Below are 8490 nucleotides of genomic sequence, written 5' to 3' on the forward strand. Positions count from 1 at the left end.
AGTGCGGGAGGAAACCGGAGCACCCGGAGAAAACCCACACAGTCATGGGGAGAATGTACAAACTCCAGGAGGTCAGGATCTCTGGCATTGTAAGGCAGCAACTCCACTGCACCACCGTCTATGTACTTAAGGAACTGTGCCTCATAGATCTGTAGATTCTATGTTGGAAGCTACAGGGGTGGGCTGACATGAGTGTGTCCTCTTCAATCAGCACAGATACCATGGTCAGAATGGCTTCTTCCTGCATGATGAATTTTAAGTCATGGAGTCACATAACATGGAAAAAGATCCTTCAGACCACAAAGTCCGCGCTGATCATTAGACACCCGCTTCAGTAATCCCCGAGCAATCCTATTTTATTCTCTCCACATTCTCATCGACAATCCCCAGATTCCACCACTTCCTTGCATAGTAATTGAAATTTACTTACTTTACAGTGGCCAATTAACCCAGCACCCTGCTCATCCTGGTGATGTGGGACAAAACTAGAGAATCCAGGCAAAACCCAGTAACCCACACAGTAACATGGTCACATGGAGAATATTCAGGCAGCACTGGAGTTTAGGATTGGAGACATGCTGATATCAATGGAGCTGTGGAGCCTATTAAAGAAGCCATTGAACCTTTCAGATGTGACACCGCTGTGATCTGATTTTTCCGCCTGAGTTCTTCCCTTAGCGTCCTTTACTCCACCTTGGCTCCACAATCTTTTGCCGATTTAAAAAAAATCTAGTTATCTCAGTTTTGATAACCACAACTTCCCACACAAGCTCTGTGACAAAAAGCAACCTGATTTTGGATGCTTTTGAGCCTGACTGTCCTCCTGATTAAATTTTTATCTTTGTATGGTTCGTTGTCAACTTCCACTAGCTAACACTCATCTATTATACATTTTCCTTGATCTTTGTACTCGATTTTACACCTTAACGATTTAGACAAGGGAATTAAATGTGACAGCGGATGACACTAAGCTGGGTGGTAGTGTGAGCTGTGAGGGGGAAGCTATGAGGCTGTAGGGTGACTTGAATAGGTTGGGTGAGTAGGCAGATGCATGGCAGATGCAGTATAATGTGGATAAATGTGAGGTTATCCACTTTGGTGGCAAGAACAGGAAGGCAGATATGGTAGGTCAGTCTGAAGAAGGGTCTCAACCCGAAATGTCACTCATTCCTTCTCTCCAGAGATGCTGCCTAAGTTACTCCAGCAATTTATGTCTACCTTCGTATTATCTGAATGGTGTCAGATTGCGAAAAGGGGAGGTGCAACATGACCTTTGTATGCTTGTACAGCAGTAAGCATGCAGGTACAGCGGGCAGTGAAGAAAGCTAATGGCATGTTGGCCTTCATTGCGGGAGGATTTAAGTTGAGAAGCAAGGAGGTCCTACTGCAGTTGTACAGGGCCCTGGTGAAACCGCGCCTGGAGTATTGTGTGCAATTTTGGTCTCCTAATTTGAGGAAGGACGTTATTGTTATTGCGGCATGCAGCATAGGTTCACAAGGTTTATTCCTGGGATGGCGGGACTGACATATGATGAAAGAATGGGTCAACTGGGCTTGTATTCACTGGAATTTAGAAGGATGAAAGGATATCTTATAGAAACATATAACATTCTTAATGGATTGGACAGGCTAGTTGCAGGAAAAATGTTCCTGATGTTGGGGGAGTCGAGAACCAGGGGTCAAAGTTTAAGAATAAGGGGTAGGCCATTTAGGACTGAGATGAGGAAAATAAATTTCACCCAAAGAGTTGTGGATCTGTGGAATTCTCTGCCACAGAAGGCCAATTCACTTGACGTTTTTAAGAGGGAGTTAGATTTAACTCTTAGGGTCAAAGGAATCAAGGGATATGGGGAAAAAGCTGGAATGGGGTACTGATTTTAGATGGTTAGCCATGATCATATTGAATGGCGGTGCTGCCTCGATGGGGCAAATGGCCTACTCTTGCGCCTATTTTTCTCGTTTCTTACCCTTCCTTATCCCTGTGTCTTCCTCTCTTCTGGCGCACAGTCTGAAGACGGGTCTCAACCCGAAACGTCACTCATTCTTTCTATCCAGTGATGCTGCCGGTCCCGCTGAGTTTCACCAGTATTTTGTGTCTATGCTGATATTTCGCCTGAGTAGCACTAGTTTAAACCTTTTTCCTCCTTGTATCTCCATCAAATATCCGAAACACCTCAATTAGACAATTTCATAATTTTTCATTAGGAAGGCTACACAAATCTTGCATGGGCCACCATTCATTTATAATTAACCATCCTTGTTGGTTTATACAAAGAATAGTTGACATGCAAAAACAATTTGCAGGCTGGAATTTAATAAAAGGGTTCATGTGGTTTATATATAAATTATTGGATATCTACAAGTGAATACAGGCTGGAATATAATTGAGGGGTCCATATGGTTTAAATAAAGAATAATTGATACGCTAGGTTGGTTGTAGCCTTGATCGAGTCAAGGTGTATGGAATTTATTTTAAATTATTCTTTTAGGATATGAGACCATCAATGTAAAGGCGGCTATTTATTACCTATCCCAAACTGCCCTTGAGGTGGTGGGGAGTTGCCATTCCTGAAATTATGCAGTCTTTCTGTTGATAGTACTCCCATAATTTAGTTTGATGATGGGGGTCTGGGGTTTAAAAGTGTAGGAAGGAACTGCAGATGGTGGTTTATACTGAAGATGTGCACAAAATATTGGAGTACGACCATACGATTAGCAGCCTCGCCAACAGTGTCGGGTTTTTTTGTCTTTTTTTGTTATTTTTAGTGTGTTTTGAAAGTTTATTTTAATGTTCTCTGGTTTGTTTAATGTGGGGGAGGGCGAAGGGGCATGAACATTTTTTTCAATGTCTTACCCTGCCGGAGATATGATTACTTTCCGGGTCGTATCTCCGGTCGCTCTGCGTCCTAACATCTTGGAGCTGGAGGCCTCGCTCGGGACTGACTTTGAGCCCCACCGCGGGGCGTGGACTTACCATCGGAGCCGATCCCTTGTAGGCCTCACAGTTTCGGGTGAGACCGTGGATGTCGGGAGCTCCAACGACGCAGAAGGTTTGACATGCCCCGAGCCGGTTGCTCGGTTTTTATTTGTATGACTGACATGGCAAATGAAATTCCTCGTATGTTACTAAACATACTTGGCTAATAAAGAATTATTGTATTATATTGCGTTGTAATTCAGCGGGTCAGGCAGCATCTCTGGAGAAAAGGAATCATTGACGTTGTGGGTCTGAAGGAAGGTTCTGATCCGAACTGTCAACCTATTCCTTTTCTCCAGAGATGGTGCCTGACCTGCTGAGTTACACCAGCATTTTGTGTCTAACTTCAGTATAAATTAGCATCCGCAGTTCCTTCGTGCACACTACAGTGTCGGGTGCCAGCAAACTGGCTGCTTTTATCAACCACACCCTCAGTTTCCGACGCCCATGAGAAACAATCCAAATTTGATCTATCCATACAGAGAGCTACAGCATGCAAACAGGTCCTTTGGCCACTGACTCCACACTAACCCTCAGCCACCCATTTCCACCAATCCTGCATGAATCCCATATTTTTTACCCAGCAACGTCATGAATTCCTCATAGATTCTACTACTTACCTACAAGATCAGGGGCAATTGACAACAACCATTTAACCCACCAACTCGACCGCTTTGGGAAGTGGGAGGAAACCAGAGCATCTGGGCAAACCCATACAGTCAAATGGAACGACGTGCAAATTCCATGCAGGCAGGAGTTCAGGATTGAACACAGGTTTCTGGCATTTCAAAGGATAGGCTCCACTAGCTGTGCAACTGTGCCGCCCATGTGACTAGCTCTATGAATTTTCTGATCGGTCACAAGTTGCATGGTAGGGAACTCAGCAATGGAAGTGCAACTGAATGTCAAGAAGGTCAGTAAGACATTCTATTGTTGGAGTGAGTATTAATGTTATCTTCATGATTTGGATGTAACTGTAGGTGGCATGGTTAATATGTTTGTGGAGCCACTAAAGTTTGTGGTTAATGGACAGTAAATAAGGTTATCTAAGATTATGACGGCATCTTGATCAACTGGATAAATGTGAGGTTATCCATTTTGGTGGCAAAAACAGGAAAGCAGACTATTATCTAAATGGTGGCCGACTAGGAAAAGGGGAGATGCAGCGAGACCTGGGTGTCATGGTACACCAGTCATTGAAAGTAGGCATGCAGGTGCAGCAGGCAGTGAAGAAAGCGAATGGTATGTTAGCTTTCATAGCAAAAGGATTTGAGTATAGGAGCAGGGAGGTTCTACTGCAGTTGTACAGGGTCTTGGTGAGACCACACCTGGAGTATTGCGTACAGTTTTGGTCTCCAAATCTGAGGAAGGACATTATTGCCATAGAGGGAGTGCAGAGAAGGTTCACCAGACTGATTCCTGGGATGTCAGAGGACTGTCTTATGAAGAAAGACTGGATAGACTTGGTTTATACTCTCTAGAATTTAAGAGATTGAGAGGGGATCTTATAGAAACTTACAAAATTCTTAAGAGGTTGGACAGGCTAGATGCAGGAAGATTGCTCCCGATGTTGGGGAAGTCCAGGACAAGGGGTCACAGCTTAAGGATAAGGGGGAAATCCTTTAAAACCGAGATGAGAAGAACTTTTTTCACACAGAGAGTGGTGAATCTCTGGAACTCTCTGCCACAGAGGGTAGTCGAGGCCAGTTCATTGGCTATATTTAAGAGGGAGTTAGATGTGGCCCTTGTGGCTAAGGGGATCAGAGGGTATGGAGAGAAGGCAGGTACGGGATACTGAGTTGGATGATCAGCCATGATCATATTGAATGGCGGTGCAGGCTCGAAGGGCCGAATGGCCTACTCCTGCACCTAATTTCTATGTTTCTATGTTTCTATGTTTCTCAACACCTGGCAGCTGAGCCCAGGTGTTGAGAAATGGCAGATGGAGTTTAATTCAGACAAATTTGTAAGGTGTTGCATTTTGGTAAGACAAACACTTACATGACATCCATAGTAAAAGCCAGTGCCTTTGAGAGCATTAAAGAACAGACAGTTGGGTCTTTATTCCCTGGAGCATAGGAGGCGAACGGTTAATTTTATAGAAGTATATAAATTTATGAGGGACTAGATAAGGTGAATAGCTACAGTTTCCTCTCCATCATAAGGGAGTCTAAAACTAGAGGGCATGGCTTCAACGTGAGAGGAGAAAGGCTTAAAGGGTACTCATGATGCAACTTTTTCACCATGGAGGATGTCGCGGATGGAATGGTCCACCACAGGGATAGAGGTGGGAAGAAATAGGACATTTAAAGGAGTCTTGTACAGATACATGGAAGAAAAGTTTGGAGGAACATGGCGTGGATAGGCAATTGGGTCATCATGGATGGGTTGGGCTGAATGATCTGTTTCCATGCTGTATAGCTTGGAACATATTTGGCAGGTATGTTACTTATTTTCTTCTCAGCACATGACTGAATGTGGACAATGCCTTATTGGACTGCTTCCTTATCTGTCAATAAATAAATTGAGTATTGTGCATCTTTTGTGCAAACTTTTCAACAAGGAGAAAGTTTCCACTTAGATGCCCATTGACCATAGAAACATAGAAAATAGGTGCAGGAGGAGGCCATTTGGCTCTTTGAGCCAGCACCGCCATTCATTATGATATTTACAATTTTACAAAGCCACTTAGTCACAGTTTTCCAAGCCTCCTTCATACAACATTCCGCCAAACACTGTCTTGATGTGAAGGGCAGCCTTTCTCATTTCCCTGTGTTCAAAAGGGAACTGCAGATGCTGGAATATCGAAGGTACACAAAATTGCTGGGGAAACTCAGCGGGTGCAGCAGCATCTATGGAGCGAAGGAAATATGCGGGAATATCGAAGGTACACAAAATTGTTGGAACATCGAAGGTACACAAAATTGCTGGAATATCGAAGGTACACAAAATTTCCTTCGCTCCATAGATGCTGCTGCACCCGCTGAGTTTCCCCAGCAATTTTGTGTACCTTTCTCATTTCCCTTGTGGAGTTGCTGTGCTACTGTGGAGTCGGAGACAAAGCCTGCCTGGAACACAAAACGTCAGCACTGCAGGTGAGATGTTGTTGTGGCCTGGATGTGTAGATGTCAGATGGAGCCAAATACAGAATTGGAGACCCTCGTACTATGCTTAATCTGATTTAACTGGACTTTATCTTGCGCTAAACGTTTTCCCTTTATCATGTATCTGTACACTGTAGAGGCCTCGATTGTAATCATGAATAGTCTTTCCTCTAACTCGTTAGCACGCAACAAAAAGCTTATGACTGTACCTTGGTATGCATAACAATAAACATGGGGCAGCACGGTGGCACAGAGGTAGAGTTGCTGCCTTACAGCGCCAGAGATCCGGGTTCAATCCTGGCTATGATTGCTCTCCTTCCCCCAGAAAAATTGCACTACTACTACTGTATGTACGTATATATATGTATTGCTCATATTCTATGTTCGCTCTTCTGGGGAGATGCTAACTGCGTTTCGTTGTCTCTGTACTGTACACTGCACAATGACAATAAAGTTTGAATCTGAATCTGTCTGTACGGAGTTTGTACGTTCTCCCCGTGACCTGCATGAGTTTTCTCCAGATGCTCCAGTTTCTTCCCACACTACACAGATGTACAAGTTTGTGGACTAAGTGGCTTTGTAAAATTGTAAAGTGTCCTGAGTGTGTAGGATACTGTTAGTGATAGGGGATCGCAGGTCGTTAGGCCAAAGTGCTTGTTTCAGCGCTGTATGCCTAAACTAAACTAAACAGAATTACATTTTTCAGCTCAGGTGATTCAACAATGGTATTTTACTTCGGAGTCACGTGAGTGACTACGTGAAGAACCCCGCTAGGACACATGCGTGTCATATCGCTACACGCATTGCAACGAGTCACAGCAGGGGGAAGGACGTTCCCCTTTAGCGGCAGAATTTAAAAGCCGGAAACAGCAGGTAAGGAGTCTCTGCGTTTTCCCACTTACCTTGCAGGTGGAAAGATGGACAGATCCACGAGAAAGAAGGCTGCGAAAAAGCTGGCGGGGGAGAACCGCGGAGTTGCGGACAGCCAGCAGCAACAGCAGCAGCCGACGGCATGCCAATCTCCCGAAATGGGAACAGCTGTGCCAGACTTCGCTCCTGCACCGGCGAAGCCGGGTGGGAAAGCGAAGCAAAAAACAGACCGAATGCCAGACTCCGATGAGTCTGACTTTGAGCAGCCGCGAGCGGCCAGTGCCCGTGAGCACCGGGGCCGGTTGGAGCGGCTGCAGGATGACGAGCAGCCGCGAGCGGCCAGTGCCCGTGAGCATTGGAGCCGGTTGGAGCGGCTGCAGGATGACGAGCAGCCGCGAGCGGCCAGTGCCCGTGAGCACCAGGGCCGGTTGGAGCTGCTGCAGGATGGGGAGCAGCCACGAGCGGCCAGTGCCTGTGAGCATTGGAGCCGGTTGGAGCGGCTGCAGGATGACGAGCAGCCACGAGCGGCCAGTGCCCGTGAGCACCAGGGCCGGTTGGAGCTGCTGCAGGATGGGGAGCAGCCACGAGCGGCCAGTGCCTGTGAGCATTGGAGCCGGTTGGAGCGGCTGCAGGATCAGGAGCAGCCGCGAGTGGCCTATGCTCCTTGAGGTACCAAGGTCTACGCGGAAGCTCAGAGGGGATAGAGCCTTTTCTGTTGCTGCTCCAGCACTCTGGAACACCTTGCCGTTGCACATCAGACAGGCCCCCTCACTGTCCATCTTCAAATCCTCCCTAAAAACACATTTTTATTCTTTGGCTTTCGACACTGGCTGAGGCATTGCTCCTGTTTTTAGTGCTTTTAATGTCTTTTAATTTTTAGTGTGTTTTTTATAGTCCTTCGTTTTACGGTTTTTAATGGTTTTTAATTGTTTGTAATAGCTTTTTGTTCATGAGTTCTCATGTACAGCACTTTGTGGCAACTGCAGTTGTTTAAAGTGCTTTATAAATAAAGTTATTATTATTATTATTATGCCCGAGAGCATAAGAGCCAGTTGGAGCGGCTGCTGGAGGAAATACTCCAAAGTGGCAGGCTCCGGGAGATGGAGGCTAGCCACAGTGGGCAATTAGTAAGCCCCACAGCAGTACCCCTTGTGGGGCTGCACAGTGTCTCTCCCTTATCAGAGGAGAGCACGGAGGGTCCATTCTGGGCTGACCCTGAAGAGGGCAGTGCACAACATACCCCCAGTATGCCTGGGGTGACAGAAAACATGCTGGACATGGTGTCCCAGTTTATTCAACCAGACCAAACTGGCCAAGACCTGGAGCCGAAAATAGCGGCAAGCATTGACTATATGTCATTTAACCAGCTGCAGGCACAGGCACTATCAGACACCATGGCACGACATTTACCTCCAGGGAACTGCAAGTCGCTAAATGTTCCCAGTGTAAACCAGTGCATCTGGAAACATGTGGGGACATCAATTAGAACCAGGGACTTGAAAATTCAGAAAGTCCTGGAAAATGCGCAAACCTTCAATA

This window comes from Amblyraja radiata, chromosome 8 (genome assembly GCF_010909765.2).
Source record: "Amblyraja radiata isolate CabotCenter1 chromosome 8, sAmbRad1.1.pri, whole genome shotgun sequence".
Classification (NCBI taxonomy): Eukaryota; Metazoa; Chordata; class Chondrichthyes; order Rajiformes; family Rajidae; genus Amblyraja; species Amblyraja radiata.